General features: G+C 38.1%; 1 long non-coding RNA gene across 1 annotated transcript; it reads right to left on the bottom strand.

Annotated features, from left to right (window-relative positions):
• Nucleotides 1-5888: 5888 nt before the first annotated feature.
• On the bottom strand, nucleotides 5889-17415 carry LOC144454452 (uncharacterized). The gene is made up of 3 exons (XR_013482835.1): nucleotides 17321-17415; nucleotides 16539-16620; nucleotides 5889-6051 (listed from the first exon to the last, which is right to left on the bottom strand). It is a non-coding gene; the product is annotated as an uncharacterized LOC144454452 (long non-coding RNA).
• Between the last annotated feature and the right edge of the window lie 1987 nt (nucleotides 17416-19402).

Genomic DNA, 19402 nt, shown 5'->3' with positions numbered 1-19402 from the left:
GCAAGACTCAGTTGGAGTCACATTTGACAGTAAGCCTTCCCTGGTTCCCCCTACCTGTTTCCCATGCTCTGCCTCTTCAAATAATCATGTATTTACTTTTCTGTGTATATATTGTATTGGTCTCATAGACTAGTAAGTTCATTGAGGATATAGACTGTTTTTTTCTTTTGTTTTAATATCCCAAGTACCTGGCATAGTGTCTTGCACATATCATATAGAGTAGGCTTTTAATAAATAGTTGTTGGGTTGGATATTGCAAAAAGTTTTATATCAATTTAAGGGACTTACCTTGAGCTTTCAAGCATGGGCAATATTGAGACAGGTGGCGAAGAAAAGATCACAACCACACAAAGGAACTGAGGCAAAGGTACAAAGGCTGGAATGAGTATGGTCTGTAGAGAAGAATGAGAGGAGATGGGTCTGTCTGGAGGCATGCATGAATGAATAAGCAAAATAAACAGAAAATTCCCTTTGGAGATTTAACGCAACATTTGTAACCGATATCTCCAGCAGGCTGGTCCTCTCTTGGCTCTCATCAGTTAGAGCAAAGTCAATAAAGAAAGGTTGTTTGTTAATGAGCCTAATGGGAATGAGCCGGCCTTTTGTAGTCCAGGCTCTTTTGACCTAGGTCACTTTTGGTGGGAAAGAAGGACTGAAGGCAATGAGGGCAGGGGAATAGAGAAATATAGAAAAAGGAGGAGGCTTTAAATGTCTTTAAATTTGAGCATTGTATTTCCTTCTATTTCCTTCCTTTTAAAATGGTACTCCGCCAAGAAGAGTCAAGAAAATAATATACACAATGACTGTAACAATGTAAATGGAAAGAGCAACCATACCCACAAATGCTGCAAAATTCTGAAGAATAAGCAAGACTCAAAAGAAGAGAGATGAGGGGAAACTGCCAATCCATCCCCTTGGTGGAGGGGTCAGCCCACAGATGTTGCTCATTACACTGGTTTCAGCCTTTTTCAATGTATTGATCAGTTTGCTGATTTTTTTTTCTTCCTTTTCATTTTTGTCTTTAAAAATCACTATTTGTTAAAGGGGATGACTCTCTGGGAGGGGGACTCTCTGTGGGGACTGGGGAAAACTATGGTGATGTAAAAAAAAAAGACATCCATCAAAACTTATCTAGAAAAAAAAGAAATTACACTTCATTTGATCTTTTGTCATGTTTCTTCCTGTAAATGTTTTTTCAGCTAAAAAGAACACACTCTTCCCCATCTAAAGGCCCAAACTAAGCAATCAATGAAAAAGTATTTATTAAATACCTACTGTGCGCCAGACACAAAGGAAAGCAAAAGATAGCCCCTACCTTCAAGGAGATTATAGTAGAAATTACAAAGATTATAATTACAGATTCTGGCAGGTTAGAAGGATGCATTTCCCAATAATTAGAGCTACCCCAAAGCAGAATGGACTGCTTTGGAATATAACAACTTTTCCATCCCTGAAGGACTGTTCCTGTGTACCATGAGGTAGCCTCAATGACCTCTTTGCCCCTTTATGACTGAAGGTTTTTGATTCTGCAGATTCCCTGATCCTTCCTGTGAATAATGATCTTCCTTTCTCAGACTTCCCAAAGTACTCTGTTTTGTACTTGACATATTTATTACGTAATATTGCCTATGACAGTGATATGCTTGTTTCTTATCTCCTCACTGCACCATCAGCTCCTTGAGAGTTGGGACTAAGCCTTTTCCAAGTTTTTTCTCTTCCCCAGCACGTAACCAATGCACTTAACCATGTGTTTCCTTGTATTGAATTCTCAGAAGATTTCCTTCTCTTTGAACTGTTCTCAGGCCTTCATGATTCACCAGAAGACATTTGATCCCTTTCTTGCTAAATGAGTCTATGATGTCTTTCTCATCCTTGTTTTCTCCTCAGGACCCCAGAGCAGCAATGATATGCTAAAGAGCGGTGCTTATACAACCTTCATTGATAAGGGTAATACATATATTCTGAGGGGTCCCTAAAATAGACAAGAGTGATGAAGGGAAACCTTTCCCCCTGGAAGATGAAGGGCAGGAAGGGAGATTGGAGATTCTCCACTGTAGGTGGAGATGAATATTCATTTGCTAATAGGACTCAGAAGGGAAGGAAGGATTGATCTTTTTGTTACCAATATCTGAAAGTCTTTCAGTTCATCAAATATCCATTTTTTTTCCATTCAGGATTAAGACTCAACTTTGCAGGATAAGTTATTCTTGGATGCAACCCTAGCTCTTTTGCTCTTCAAAATATAATGTTCCAAGACCTATAGTCTTTTAGTATAGAAGTTGCTAGGTCTTGTGAAATCCTGATTATATTGCCACAGTACTTAAATTTTTTTTTCTTGTTGCTTGCAACATTTTCTCCTTGATTTGGGAGTTTTGAAACTTGGCTATGATATTTCTGTAAGATTTCCTCTTGGGCTTTCTTTCAGGTGGCAAACAGTACATTTTTTTTCTATTTCTACTTTACCTTCTTGTTCTAGAACTTCAGGGCAATTTTCCTTAATAATTTCTTATAGTATTGCATCCAGATTCTTTTTTCAATCATAACTTTCAGGTAGTCTGACAGTTCTTATGTTGTCTCTCCTTGACTCATTCTCCAAATCAGTTGTTTTTCCTATGAGAAGGGAAGGATGAACTAAGACTGAGAAGCCTGCTTTCTAGACTGGTGAATGAATGAGTAAACTAGCTCATGGGATCTAGCCAGCCCAGGGTACTGGATGAGACAAGCTTCACATCTATCCACCTGGTTATCTTGCTATCCATCTTGCTATCATGTATTCCCAGTTGCTTCCAACTTCTTGTTTTGGGCTATATCAATTGATAGCCCCTACTGATCAATTCATCATCCCTATGACTCATCAGACATTTCCTTTCCCAGACACCACTTAATGCCATGTAGACTCCCATTTACATGTCGGTCTCCTATTAGATTGTAACCTCCTTGAGAGAAGTGGCTGTCTTACTTTTGAATTTGTATCTTTTGTACTTAGCACAGTGCTTGGCACAAAGTGCTTTCAAATGTTGTTTCATTTATTCATTCATTATGACCTAAAAGGTTAAATTCCCTGATAAAAACTCTTAAGCAAAATATGCTCATTTACAGCTGTAATCGTTTCAAAATAGATTATTAATTCAGCATAGCCTACTTCCCCATGTCATTAGTAACATTGCCTGAGTTGGAAGAACTGCCAAACAAAATCATTTTTTTGATTTCTTCTCTGGCTGGGACTTGGCTGCATTGATTTTACATTGTGGTTCAAATTTTAAACCATCATCAGCTTTTATGGAATACCTACATAGCATTTTGATGTTGAAGTATTCACTTTTCTCAGTAACACACAGCAAGACGTTTGAATACTCTGCCAAAGACTGCTGGTGTTAATTGATGGGTTCAGCTGCCTATTATAGGCAATTGCAACCATCTGTTCCAAATGGTCATATTACTGGGAAACAAAAACCCAATTAAAAGGTAAAGCTTCTATAAGCTTGGCTAAGTCTCACAGATTTGTGGGTGGGGAAGTTGTTCACGTAGATGATTTACAAATGGGGACAGTTTTAGATATTTTAAAAAATGAAACTTTTTTCCTTTGAAGATAAAACCATTGGCTTAGTTCCTTTGAGAGAGAGAATTTAACTAGGTAATAGAAGGCAACTGGGGCCTCATCTAGTTTGATGACATGGAACAATTTCACTAAGGTCAACAAACATCTACTAAGCACCTACTCTGTGCTTTATAATGAATAGTGCTAGGCATTGTGGGAAATTTAATGATGAAAAACAACACAGTTTCTACTCTTGAGAGCTTATAAACCGATAGGAAGAAGGGGCTACCCAAAATCAAAACTATTGATTTGGTAAAGCATGCACAAATAAATATGACAAATACATTCAAGATTACAGAAGAAAATTCAGAAGAGGACAGACAAGCAATGTTTGTACTACTATTGTTAAATTAGATATATAAAGAAAAAAAGAAATACCTGATACATGATGGAGATTCATGGTTTCATATCCAATCTTCTTGTTCTATTCTTTGTGTATATAAATGTTCATACTTGTTCATGTTTGTCAAGTTCATATTAAAACAAAGAAAACTTGGGGGAAATGAGTATCATATAAGCTAGAATGTGCTTAGAGCAAAAGAAAGCTCTAGAAAAGGGGTGAGGAACCTATGGCCTCAAGGCCACATGTGGCTTCATAAGTCCTTGGGTACAGCGTTTTGATTGAGTCCAAGTTCCACAGAACAAATCCTTTTATTAAGGGGATTTGTTCTATGAAGTTTGGATTCAGGCAAAAGGCACACTTGAGGACCTAGAGGTCCACATGTGGCCTCGAGGCCATAGGTTCCCCACCCCAGCATCTAGATAAAGAGCTCTAAGTAATGAGGACAGCTGTCATTGTTTGTCCTTTTTTGAAGACTAATGACATCATGGAGTGATGTCTTGACTTGCATGTGAATTGGATTTTCTCAAAGTTGTCAGTCTCATTCTACCCAAATCATTGAAATCTAGTGGCAAGACAAAAATCAAGACAACTGGTGATGGACCAGGATGCCCTGGATGACCTTCTGGTCTTTGATGTCTGACCAAGTACTCCACAGAGTCTGCTTCAGCCGCCTTCATAACTGTTGGAACAAATTGTTCTCATCCACCCATTCTGTTGGAGGAAGTCTTCACATCCCTGGGGTAGACATCCCCTCAAATTGCTGATGGCCTGTTGGTTACCTTCAACCTGGTTTAGCCCATCTGCCAAGATGGTTTTAATGGGGTATGGCCTGCAGCTATGAGCACAGATAGAGCTTAGGCAGCTAGGGCATAAGGGAGATTCATTGAGAAGATGGCAAGGGAGCTAGATCTTGAAGTGAAAGGAAGAATTCCACAGGTACAGAGGGGGTGTGCTCCAGATAACGCACGGACTTGGGAGAGGATAGGAGATCGGAGAATGGCTAGGACATAGAGCTGGGAGGAATAGATCATTCACTGCGTAATCTGTACCCAAAAAGATCTTAACAGGCTGGAATAGTGGGCAGGAAGGGAAAGAGGATAAACATTCACATAATACATACTATGTGCCAGGCACTACATGGAGTGTTTTACAGATATTATCTTATTTGATCCTTATAACAACCCTACAAGGTGGGTGATATTGTTATCTCCATTTTATAGCTGAGGAAACTGAGGCAAACAGAGGTTAAGTGACTTGAGCAGGACTGTGCAGCTAGTAAGTATCAGAGGCTAGATTTGAATTCAGGTCTTCCTAATTCCAGACCCAGCATTCTGTCCCCTACACCACCTGGTTATCCAGAATAAATAGGATAAACTTTAGTAGAGATAAATATAAAATTCTGCATTTGAATTTTTTAAAATCTACTGTGTAGAACTGGTGTTCTTAATCTATAGATTTCAAGGGGTCACAAACTTAGATGGAAAAAATATAATTTTATTTATTTCACTAACTTACTTGAAATTTAGCATTTCCTTCTATTATAAATTCTTTTTGCAAACTCTATTCTGAGAAGTCTTTAGGCTTCCATAGGTCTATTTTCTCATACCTACTAAATTATTATGAAAATCATTTACAAATGCATCCAGGATATCCTAATATGAAAGGAAAGACTTTCATTTAAAAAAAAGGTCATGTCTTTGCACAACTGATTGAAAAGTGCAGATCTCAAAGTGCTTATTGTGTATTAACTGTAAAGAATTTTATTTGATAGAGCAAAATTCAGACTTAAAAGCTCTCTTCCCAGAAAGTCTCTCTCATGTATATGTTAAGATTATAAAAAATTTATTTGAATAACACACAGCAGCTTTGTTCAACAATACTCTAATTATTTACATCAAATAAGACATAAGATAGGAAAATATATGGTTACAAAAATTGTTTGCCATTGTAATGGAAGATGCCTAACAGGGAGTCCAAATGGCAACCCTATAGATAGTGAGGCCTTCCACATTCTTCTAGTTGTAGTTGACACTGTGCTGATTGCATCGGATCTTAGAACAGTGCAGAACCTCCTCTGTGGGACACATAATCACTCAAAAGTGTGGCCTGCCTACACAGGAAAAAACAAAATGGATTAAGAGTGATTATCAAGTTGGATCAACAGCCCATCAAACTAGTCTATCAGTACCTATACCCTGAATAGATACTATAGATGGATAACGGGTTGGACCAAAAACTGAGCTGGAAGAAGAGTGTAGTGGGGGCCAAGCTACATTTGCTAAAACTACATCATTCTTTCAATTACCAAACTTCTCCCTGAAATAGAACTCCATATTTTTAATACAGATATTCTTCTCATGATGATACATAGCTGTGAATTATAGAATACCACACTCCTCAAATAATCAAAATTATGCAGCACCCAAAAGTCAATGGAGAATTCCATAAGGAGTGTCTATAGGCTGGGGCATGTTACCAATAACAAATTATAGGCAAAAAAGAAGCATGAAAGATATCAATCAAGACCAGAAAAGGAGGTGGGCTAATCACATAGCAGGAGTGGCATAACCAATGGATAATCTGTGTTCTGAAATAGTACCTCTACAATGGGCAAGTGATAAAGCGGAAAGCCCCCTGTATACCGCCTGGACTCCCTGCCCCACCACCTTAGAGAATTTGTGGGTCTACACAGATGTGTGTCATAGGACAAGAAGGTGTAGATTGGCTGTTATATGCGCTATTGGAGGAAGTACCTACCCCAATGGAATCATTGGTCCATTAAAGGAACTGGTCAATGCAACATGAGAACTAGTTTGACCAATTTCTTTTTCATTAGCATGAAAAAGATGAAACTGAACACACCAACAAGTTGTATTGGTGTTTTAATATAGCAATACCTCAAAAAATATAGTAATACCTCCCTCCCTTTCCTAAAATCCTTTCAGTATAAAAGATCTGAGTAGAATGTATCTTTTAAAATAAAGAAAATACTTGTAAAATTCAAAGAAAAGTTCTGGGTAAGTGATAGGAGATGGATGAGAAGAAAAAAATGAAAAAAATCAAATAACTGATTATTTTAAGGATAGTAATTGTTAACTTTTAGTTGCAAAATCATCTAACAATCTGTAGGCATGAACAAATACAGTGGTATGTAAATTAACAAAAAAGCAAAACAAAAGTCTGCAGTGTACAAAAACCCTTATAGCTACTCACCTCCTTAAAAAAAATCTTTTGATACATAATTTCTCTGCAGTCATTAATTTTACATGAATGGTATTGAGTTCATGAGATTTTGACAGATATTCCTTAATTCTCCATCATGATGTAATATGACTCTGGATATTAAGCACTTTTGGCTAATAGTGCATTCTTCCAAGTCTAGCCTTTATTATAAACCAGAAGGTCTCAATGGACAGGTGAGTTCAGATCACTGAATATTTTTCTTCATTTCTTAACCTTTCAAGATGTGTGACAAGATTGTATTTCAATATTCCATCTCCATATGGGAACTTCTTTAATTCCAGAATAATTCTCCTTCTCAGTACCTCTATTATATTTCTCAGAATTCATCATTACTTCAATGACAACAAGATTTCCAGGGTCACTGGGAAAAATATCACCAAAATATCTTTCAAGTAGATGTTTTACAGTTTGATAAAGATGCCCAGGTGTTGAAGGCTCACTTGGACTTCTGACAATGGTTTTGATATAGAGTTAAATGAAAGGGTAGTTTTGTCAGTAAAAATGACCCTTTTCAAATCTTCAATGTCTCAGATTGTATATTGTCTTGCCTGTTGTATTTTTTTTTTGAGTAATTGTTAGCCTTTTTTTTTTACAAGTCTCCTTATTTTTCTTTCAACTTCAAGAAGCCCATCGTCAAGGAATCAGTAACAATCCCCACCCCCCCCCCAGCTTTTAAGTTCCTCTGAAAGTCTTTACTTGTTTTCTGAGGATTAATTAAGCTCTCTTACAGCAACAATTTTTCAGTTCTTGATGCTGGTTTTTGTTTTTGACCACATTTTTTTGTGTGTGCTTTGGTGTGGCTGATCCTATCAGATGGTGGTCTTGAGTGATTCTGTAAAGTCTTGATTTCTCCATACCAACAGCCACTGTGGTATCTTTAACAATTATTGAAGTGAACTCTTTCACACGTTTTCTTGAAGAAATGTTCATTCTTTAAAACCACAGAATTAAAAATCTCATGAAACAGCTCATTGAAAGTCGTATATAACACAAAATCTAGCACTCAGTTAAGAGAACTAACTAAAAGTGCAGAAATCAGCTCAATTTGGTTTCCTCTGATCAGTATCAGATGCTCTGGGTTAGCCTAATGTTAGTAGAAGCATGACCATAGCTGTCACAAAAATGATATCATATTGCTGAGTGAAGGGAGCAGAACCAAGAGAACATTGTACACAATAACAGCCACGTTGTGTGATGACTAATATTGATAAACTTAACCCTTCTCAGCAATACAAGGATCTAAGACATCTTCAGAGGCCTCATGATGGAAAATGCCATCCACATCCAAAGAAAGAACTATGGAAGTTGAATCGCTATCATTTTTTTTTCTCTTCTGTTGAGTTTTGTTTCCTCTTTCTAATGGTTCCTCCTATTGGTTTTAATTTTTACTTACAACTTCACTAATGTGAAAATATGTTTAATAGGAATGTAAATGTATAGCCTATCTGAGATTGTGCACCGTCTTGGGGAGAGTGGTGGGAAGGAAGCGGGAGAAAAATTTTAAACTTTTTTTTTTAATTTAAAGCATATGGAATTGATTGTTGATAAATCAAAATAAATCAATAAAATTTAAAAAAAGGAAAAAATGATATCATATCCACATTACTGCTTTAGTGCTACAAGAATTCTTAAAGATCATCTAGTCCAATCCCCTTATTTTAACAATAAAGAAAAGGGAAGGGAATAAGCATTATATAGCACCTACTATGACTTTTGTCTTGCTGCCAGGCACTGTGCTAAATGCTTTTCATAAATATCAACTCACACCTTTAAACTACACTAAGACTTTTAGTTCACCCTGTACATTTATGTTGTATCTATTAGGATGTAAGCTCCTTGAGGGCAGTGTTTGTATCCCCAACATCTGGCACAGTGTCTAGCACACAGTGGTCAAGTAATGAATGCTTATCCGTTATGTTGTTCAGTCATGTCCAACTCTCCATGACTCTGTAGGACACCAATGCTGTCCATGGGGTTTTCTTAGCAAAGACACTGGACTAGCTGGCCATTTGCTTCTCCAGTGGATTAAGGCAAATAGAATGGGTCATCATCAGATTTTGTCTGAGAGAGAGTGAGGCTGACAACGTTGCAGAGTTCCTCCTCACTTAAATCCAATCCATGTCCAAGTCAATACATCACCCTCTGATATCATGGGTCCTCTTCAAGAACAAAGGACAAACAACAAGGCCCACAGAAGTTGTGACTTGCCAAAGGTCACATAGGTAAGTAAGCAGCAGAGGTGGCATTCAAACCTAGGTCCCTTGAATCCAAACCCAGCATTCTTTCTGCCTCAAGGACTCCTGATTCTGCCACTCACTAGTGGAGTGACTTTGCATTAGTGGTTTCCCCGGTTTGAGGTACAATCTCCTTATCTATAAAATGAAAGGGCTGGAATACAGAATCTCTAAAGTCCTCTAGTCCAAAAGACAATGCGGGGATTTGTTTCACTTATTTGTTATGCGTATTGTCACCAGGGTTTTGTTTTTGTTCTTTTCAGTGGAGGGTGGGAGAAAACAAATCTTAGTAGTTAAAAAAAATTACTTAAAAAAATCAAGTCCAGGAAGAAGGTTTTATATTTAGATCTTCTCACTCTAAAAATCCATGATTTTATGATTTTAGTTTATGTGACTTACTGAGCAAATCTGCAATTACACATTTGGACAAAGTGTTGCAGAGTGAAGTAAGCAGAATCAAGAAACAATAGACATAATGACAAACAATGTTTGTGGAAAGGAAAAACAAACAAAGCTGAATTTTGTTTAATTTTAAAAACCAATCTTGGCTCTAGAAAAGAGATAAGGAACTGCATCTCCCTCTTTTCCCTGGAGAGGTGGGGGACTATGGATATGGAATGTCGTATATGCTGTCAGACACAGTTGCTGTGTTTGTTAGTTTTATTTAATGGGTTGCATTTCTTTGTTTCAGAGGAAAGATTGTAGGGGGTGAGATCTGGAAATTACTGTGATACAAAGACAAAAGGAGCTTAGTGATGTACGCATGCTCCTGCCCTCTCCTTCCAACATGGAAGGAAGGTTCTCACTAAAAGGAACCAAACTTTATGCTATGCCCTGAAAGAATGATAGCACACTTGGCTTTTGTCCAGCCACAAGGGAAAGGGGCTGCCAGTGATAATCATCTGCCACAGAATTCTCTGGCTCTTGTTCCCCAGCACTCAGATCCAGCATCTGTCAGCAGGAGGGCCCTGGCAGTAATTAGCTGGCATAAGGGCAAGAGGTGATTTCAACAGGGAGCCGAAGGCATTCCACGAGAGCGGCAAATCTGTTTATTTTTTAAAGTCCAAACTACTTTGAACGAGTGGTCTGGGACTACTGAGGTACATGGTGGAAGAAAGGCCTAATGTTAAATGCAGCAAGAGATGTGGCTCAGTTCCAACATCTGTCCCTGATCTCTTGTTCACATTTCTCAATTTTCCTTCTTCTATCAAGTACAGGGGCTGTGGGCCCACGCAGGACAACAGCCAAGAAACCTGCCACTGAGATGCGTTACACTAGCCTTGTGGGAATGTGGCAGCAGTATCCAGTGAGCGATTTAAAGAACAAGTACCATATATTTCTTCCATCAGTAGTTTCAAGCTGACTCCTACTGTAGAGCCATGCTGCCATTTTGGTTACCTTTCGGAAGACAGCTCAGACTCAGATTAGCCTAAGATTTGGGAAGGGCATGGCTGCTTTGTTACCAATCCCAGGAGACCTCTCTGACTTAAGCATGTTTCTGAGTCTCTTCCAGAATGCCAGCCTCAAGGAAAGCAGCCCAGAGTGCTGTGTGTGCCTTTCCCCTTTGTCCTGAGCATCTTGTGCACTATGGCTATACTTGGCACCCATTGCCTGGGAGTCTATCTTTGGTATAGGCAAGTCTACGATGATGAGACCCTCTTGTGATAGACTAGGGCTATATCTCTAAAATGACACCTGTCTCTACACTATACATACTAGGGGGTGATTCAAGAGCCCCAGAAGTAACAAAATTCCATTCCTTCCTCACTGACTTTGCTAGCAAGCCTGGCATATATATCATGCATCAACCCAGGGAGCAGCTGCATGAGCTATAGGAGGTCACTGCTAGGATGCTCTCAACATCAGGATCAGCCCATTCATGTCACTTAGCTGTCCCTCAGGGTCTGCAGGTGACTACAGTACTCTTCTCCTAACTCCCAAATATGATATTGCATCACCATCCATCTTCAAAGGACATCAGGAGCTGACTGGCCTTTCTGGACTCATTTTGCAATTAACTTTCACAGCATAGCCATATGCCATTGAGACAGATAAAGATCAGGTGGCCTATATGATAGAAAGATTAGTATAATCAATTCTTTATTCAGTGGTTCTCCCATTAGAAGATTATAAGCACTGTACAGATGAGTTCTTAGCAATTTGAGGGTGACCTTATTGAAAGTAGGATGCCACAGCAGCCACATTAAGCTTACAAAAAAGGGTCATTAGGTGCCTACCACCATGAGTTTTGTTGGTTATGAATTGCTACTCCCAGGGCAGGGCTCTGCTGTATTCTGTGGGGAGAATGTGCCATATCTAGGCCAGCCCAGACACTAAAATGTGCTTCAGAGAATCTTCATACCATGTCACTGTGAATGGACCAACCTCCTTTGTCTTTCCACCTCTTACTTTGGAAACTAATCAAATCAATATCACTAGCCAGCAAAAAATGGTAGAGTAGATGGAAGCCATACACCCCAGCTCTTTCCCAGAACTAACTATTCCAACAAAAATCAAATAAGAGCATCAGACCTAATAGTGATCAGGAAATCCAAGAGAAACTACAGTGGGTCATTTGTTCAACCCCTGTCATCATAGGATGACTGCTTAAGGCCTGCAGCCAGGAGGAAGGAGTCCATTGCTGAGAGCCTTGCAGACTGGGGACTAGACTGGGGCTGTGTACTAAGGATGATCACAGATCCAGCACAGAGAAAGAAGAGATTTGAAAGTTGTGTCACTCTTACCCTAGAGCAGGGTCACATATGCATTGTAAATTGAGGCTGGGGCCTATGGAGCCTGAGGTTCAAATCTGAAGAGATCAAGAACAGAAATAGATGGGCAGTTGTATCACTATGACCATATCACTATGACCCTAGAGTAAGGCTGTGGATTCACAGTGGTTAGAAGATGGGGCCCAAGGCTGCATACCAGGCAGTGAGCAGCAGTAGGAGTGAGTCTGTAGCTCTGTTGTGTTAACCCCAGAATCTCAGGAGTCAGCCCATAGATCTAAGCTGGGGCCTGCAGCTGAGTAACCAGGTCAAAGAACTCAAGTCTATTGTTCTGTCACTGAATCCGTAGAGCCATCCAGCTAGCTAACAGAAGCCGGAGCTGGCAAGTTTCTACTGGAGCTCCAATCAAGAGCAAGCCCACAATTGTGTCACCCAAACCCAAATCAGGGTAAGGATCTTGCAAGGTTTAGACCAGAAAGGCAGCAACCAAACTTCACCCTATCACAGACCACTTAAGACATGCAGCAACCCGACCCGAGGTGCCCCTTAAGATCCTTGAAGCATATAGTATTCAATACCCTAAAAAATTAGGAGCAGGATACCAGAAAATACAAAACAAGACTAAAGTCCTCAACATTCTCTCCACAGGTGCACAGAACCTACTCCTAACACAAAGTCCCAATTTAGGAAATAAGGATGGAAAAGTGAATAAACAAAAACAATAAAAAAGACACTTAAAATAATGAGCTAATATGGAGCCAAGGATGCTCAAGACACAAACTAAAAAGAGAATAACACCATATCTACAAGCAAAACCTGAAACAAATTTTAAAAAAACAAACAAACCCAGCATGGTTGCAAAGCCAACTAGAATTCTTTAAAAAAAATTAAGCAAGAATTGAAAAAATTATGAAATGAGAATTCTATAGGTAAAACCAAGAAAAAATTAAAGTCCTCTAATAAGATGATCAAAATATTACCTAAGCAAAGGATTCACTGAAAATTAGAATGGAACAAACAGAAATTAATGACTCCATGAGACAAGAAACATTAAAAACAAAGTCAAAAGACAGAAGAAAATAGAAGATACCTCATATAAAAAACATCTGTCCTAGAAAGATATGTAAAGGAGGGGAAAAAAAAGCTAAGAATCATTGAACTAACTGAAACATAATTAAGAAAGCTTCTGGATACCTTTTGCAAGAAATTATGAATGGAAACTGCCCAGATATATCATATCCAGAAGGAAAAGTGAAAAATAAAATGAATCCATAGGTCACTTTCTAAAAGAAACTCTAAAGTGAAAAATCTCAGGTTCCCCCATCACAGAAAAAAAATACTATAAGCATCCAGAAAGAGCGAGGTCAAATACTAAGGAATTACATCAGGATTATACAAGACCTAGTAGCTTTTACTAAAAGCTAAGGTGATCTTGGAACACAATATTCCAAGTGGCAAAAGATATAAACTTACAACCAAGAGTAATTAACTCAGAAAAATAGAATATAATCCTATAGGGGAAAATGGTTTATTAAAGAAAAAGATGACTTCTAAGTATTCCTGATATAAAGAAGAGAAACTTTTAAGTATAAAACAGTCAAGAGAAACACAAAAAGGTAAATATATTTGAACACTTCAAAGAGAATATGAAAGGATGAAGTCTTTGCATTTTAATAGGGAAAGAAGAAAGAAAAAGAAGTCAAAGAACACTAAAGACCAATATCCCAAATGAATATCAACCCAAAAATTTTAAACAAAATATTATCAGAGGCTATAGCAACATGTCAGTAAGATAATATACCATGACCAGGTAGGATTTATAGTAGGAATTCATGTTTGCTAGGAAAACTATAAACATAATTCATTATATTAATAAAATTTTAAAAATTTTATCAACCGATACAGAAACAATATTTGACAAAATTCAACACACTTTTCTGTTTAAAAAGAAAACTACTAGCAAGCATGAGAATTAACCTTTTCTTAACTTAGTAAGTAGTATCTATCTAAAACCAACAGTGACCATTATATGTAATAGGGATAAGTATAGGCCTTTTCAAATGATCAGATATACATTATAACTACTGTTATTTGATATCATAGCTACAGTAAAAAGACAAGAAAAGAAATTAAATGAATAAATGAATAAAAGAAAATAAATGAAAAAATAGAGAAAATAAAATGGTCACTTTTGTAGATGACATATCACAGTTTACTCAGAGAACCCTAGATATTCTGCTAAAAAGTAATTAAAATGATTGATAACTTCAGCAAAGTGACAGGATATAAAATAAATTCATATAAATTATCAACATCTCTATTTATTACCATCAAAACCAAGTAGGAAGAATTAGAAAAAGAAATTCCATTTGAAATAGCTACAGAATATAGAAAATAATTGGGAGTCTACCTACCTTCTTAGGCATATAGGAACTATATGAATACAACTACATAACATTTTAGAAAAAAAACACAGACCAAAATAAATGGAGAAGTATTAACTGTTCATGGGTAGACTGAGCCAGTATAGTAAAAATGAGAACATTTAATACAGCAACAGCAATATCGTATGATGAACAACTGTGGATGACTTAGCTATTCTCAACAATACAATGATCCAAGACAGTTCTAAAGGACTCATAATGGAAAATGCTGTCCAAATCCAGAGAAAGAACTGATGTCTTCTGAATACCAACTGAAGCATATTATTTTTCACTTCCTTTCTTCCTTTCATTTTCGAGAGATCTGAATCAGTAGCAAGGAGGAAAATAAAGAGATAGGGATAGGCCTGGGGCTAGGAACTCCTAGGTAGTCCCTACATTTTCTATAATAACAATATCTCATATTTATGTATCACTTTAAGATGAACAAAATTCTTTCTTCAATAATCCTGGGAAATAGATAATTCTTGCCCAATTACCCCATTTTGTATATGACAAGACTGAGTCCCAGAAAGGTTGCAACTTGCCCAGAATCACATGGAAGGTAGTATCAGAGCTTGAACTCTATCCAACTGCAGGCTTTCTGATGCCAAGTCCTACACTTCCTATTTCAAAAAGAGGATGTGAATATTCAACACCCAATGTTTATAAAATGCATTATCTTTCTTATGCATGGAGAAGATATAAAAGCACAACATAACAATTGTTTGGGGCTCCCCAATGAGAAAGATCTATGTGCCTTCGAAAACTCCCACATAAAAGAATTAGCTAATTGCCAAAAGACCAGGCTTAGCCTGAAAAAGGTGTATTTGTCTAATATCAAATGCATTTGTGTTTGATCTATCCTTGGCTGCCTTCACTAAGCCGGCTGCCATTCACTCTATCCATGGGAATTGCACCAGTCACTGCTGCGTGCAGACTTCTGAATATGTATGTATGTAAAGTTTATTTTCAATAATAGAAAATTAGCAACACACTATGACATACATGATGCACATTTATATTTCAAATAAAATGTAAAGGGAAGAGAGAGAGAGAGACAGAGAGAGGATGGATATAGTCCACCACTCCCACCCCCCACCCCCAAGCTCTAAAGAGAACAGATCATCAGTGTAATCAAAGAACACTGTTGTAACCTTTGTTTTCCAGTCTGGTTTAACAAAATGTGATTAGACACATTTATTCTACAGTCCCTAACCAGATTGACAAGACTGTGATGGATGAGAATGGCCCCAAGCCTGATCCTCTTTCTATTCATTGTCTGTGAGTTGCCACATAAGCTCTTTCATACCCTGATTTGATGTTGGTTTATGTGCATTTTGGACTTGACCATTTGGACAAGTTAATAACTTTTGTTGCAAAGTGACATAGTATCATGGAACAGAAAAATATATCTTGAATTGGACTCAGGTTTCTATCTGATTCTTCTGTGCTTATATGATTGTTATTTTTTTGGAGGGGGTTGTTTTTATATAGCCATTCTATTATTTCTTTGAAAGACCCTGCTTTAAGAATGTGGTAGCCTTCCGCCCAATTCCTGAAGAAACTGACATGTCTTTTATTTACTAACAAACACTAGACAAAAATCTTGCTTCTTCAGATCATTTGATCTATCAGTTGATATAATAATCATTGTGCAGGATTGGAGGATGGTACATTCAGGGGAAGGGGTTACCACAATGACAATATGAAATATCTAACTTTTATGTGTTCCCTACACCCCTGGTTTGAGCCCCTTGGTGCATCAACCTACTGACTATCATTTGTTACAGTTAAGGAATCAAAGACAGTTGAGAAGGGGGAAAGAAAATCTTTTGATTAAGCTTCCTGAGTCCATATTCCTACTGGGATGCAATTGTCCCACATAATACATTGTTTGATTATCACCAACAGCTAAATCTTCTAAAAAAAAAAAGTCATGTAGCAAATAGTCTATCCAGCAGGAATTACCTTCTGATGTCTGGTTTAGCTGTATTTAAATGGCTTAATGTCACAAGGCATGGAGATCCCATTGTTTCTAAGGCCTGGAACTCTGAAAATGAAATAAGAATAAAAGAGTAGCTCCCAAGTGAGCTATGAATTCATGGACAGCTGCCATGCCCAGCATCCCAGCCCAACCCCATGTGGGCATCATTTGTGTTACTCACAAAAAAGCGTATTGTTATGGGTCCACTTTCCATTTACACCTAGAATTTTCTTATTAAGCTTTATGAACTTGTACAACACATTTGCTACTGAGGCACAAGGCTTCATAGCACATTGGTAATAATGAACTCATGTTTAGCACTTATTACAAGTATACCTACTTTGTGTATTAAATGTGTTGCAGAAAAGTCGTATATAAATTGAATTTTTGTCAGTTTAATCCTATTTGAAATGGAGGGAGGTACCCGAGACAGTGTGGTCCAATAGGGAGTGCTCTGGACTAGGAGTCAAAAACTCTGGATTCAGACTAGAACAGGTCATTGCATCAGTTTCTTCATCAGCAAAATGATTAGATTATTACCAGTTCTGTTATTCTATTTAAAAGAATCCCAGAGTAGATCATTCTTATAGAATGAAGAAACAGCTATGAATTAATATCTACATATTTGCTTATTTTGTGAGTATGGATTTTCCTTTTAAGTTGCGTTTTCTTAAAGCAGACATGCTTATACTTCAACAAGTGCCCATCTCAGCTGGGCCCTCACTGCAACAAGACAATGTCCTAACTGATTCATTATCCGACTCACCACAACAGCTTTTCCAAACCTTTTCATCCCTCTTCCAGCCTCCCATAGCATCCCCTCCCCTCTTTCATCTTAGGACCATGTCTCACACTTCACTGAAAAAACTGAGACTGATTACTGAGAGTTCTCTCCTTTCCCTTCTTCTTGTGACATCATTCAGAATAGAACTAACCCCTCTATCTCCTCCTTCATTCCTGTCTCTTGCAAAGTGGCTTTTCTCTTTTCAAGACAAACCTCTCTACATACTTCCTTGATCGCACCCCTTCCCATCTTCTCCAGCAGACTGTCCCCACTCTCTTTTTCACTCTTCCTCTTATCTTCAATCTCTCCCCATCTACTGGCTCTTTCCCTGCTGCCTACAAACATGCCCGTGTTTACGCCATCATTAAAAACCCAACCACCCCTGTTAACCATCAACATTATCTATCCTTTCCTCCTCAGCTAGAACACTTGAAGAAGCTTCCACTGGCTTTCATCTGCTAATTTTCCTCTCCTTTGGTACGTTAGTATATTTGCAGTTCCTTGAATAGGCTACTGCATCGCTCTTCTCCATTCCTTTGTACTGGTTGTCCCCCAGGCCTAGAATACTCTTCCATTCCCCCTCTAGCTCTTGGCTTCCTAAAGGCCCCAGTTTAAATGTTACCTTCTGCAGGAGGCCTTTCCCAATTCCCCTTGTTGTTAATGCCTTCCCTGAGGAGAAACTTTTCATCTACTCCATCTATATCTTATGTTTATGTAGTTATTTTTATTCACTTATTTATTCATTTATTCATTCATTCATTCATTCATTCATTTATTTATTGGTTAGACAATGGGGTTAAGTGACTTGCCCAGAATCACACAGCTAGTGAATGTTATGTGTCTGAGGCCAGATTTGAACTCAGGTCCTCCTGCCTCCAGGGCTGGTGCTCTATCCACTGTGCCACCTAGCTGCCCTGAGTTTATGTAGTTATTTACACATTGTCCCCCATATTAGAAGGTGAGCTCCTTGAGGGCAGGGATACTTTTTTTTTTCTAAAGCATAGGTCCTGGCACATAATAAGGGCTTAATAAATGGTTGTTGATAATCAGCTAGCTGATTTCATCCCTGTTGGCACTCTCTCTACAGGTGCCCATCATGGACACATCAGTACCTTCTGGAATGATTCTAGTCCGTATCTTCCTTTAGATGTTACAGAAACACATCCCCCAACGCAACGGAGGCCCTCCTCTATTTCTCTTCATTTTCACAGATGCCAGGGCAACACCTTAGCTGTCCCCATCTATTATACTTCTTTCTTATTATATGACTGGTCTACCTTTTTTTGGTCATGTGTGTGTAGCTCCTAGCTACTACTGCTTTTTTTCCAGAAAAGGTATCCCAAGTTCAAGATACTCTATACATTATAATCCATAGCTACCCATTGCTCATGAGGAAGTAAGGCAGGAAGGAAGGGAGGGAGGAAAGAAGGAAGAAAGGGAGGGAAAAAGAAGAAAGGGAGAGAGGAAGGAAATAAACATTTATTAAATGCACCATGCTAAGCGTTTTACAAATATTATCTCATTTTATCCTCACAATTACCCTGGAGGTAGGTGCTCCCATTTTATAGTTGAGGAAACTGAGGTAGGCAGAGGTTAAATGACTTGCCCAGGGTCACCCATCTAGTTAGTTTCTGAGGCTGGATTTCAGCTCGGTTTTTTTTTAAGCTTTTTTTTTAACTTTTTTTTTTGGTCTAGGCAACAGGTTTAAATTACTTGCCCAGGGTAACACAGCTTGTAAGTGTTATGTGTCTGAGGCCAGATTTGAACTCAGGTGCTCCTGAATCCAGGTCCATCGCTCTATCCACTGTGCCCCCTATCTGTTTAGGTAAACCCTCCACCCCACCTGCTGGTATATTTACTTTAGCTATTTAGCTAAGGGATGAAATTAATTAAAAGCGAAGGCATCTGTTGAAATACCATAATAAGAAAGTAGAAATAAAACATACACATGGGACACATTATTCCACAAATATACACAATCAGTGCAAGAGTGAATATTTACAGAGATCACATGATCCAGTTAATCAACAGCATATATTAAGCACTTACTATGTGTCAGGAACT

This window comes from Phascolarctos cinereus, unplaced genomic scaffold (assembly GCF_003287225.1).
Source record: "Phascolarctos cinereus isolate Bilbo 61053 unplaced genomic scaffold, phaCin_HiC Scaffold_726;HRSCAF=1367, whole genome shotgun sequence".
NCBI classification, from domain to species: domain Eukaryota; kingdom Metazoa; phylum Chordata; class Mammalia; order Diprotodontia; family Phascolarctidae; genus Phascolarctos; species Phascolarctos cinereus.
The sequence above is the reverse complement of the archived record's forward strand: the minus strand, read 5'-3'. Positions and strand labels throughout refer to the sequence as shown.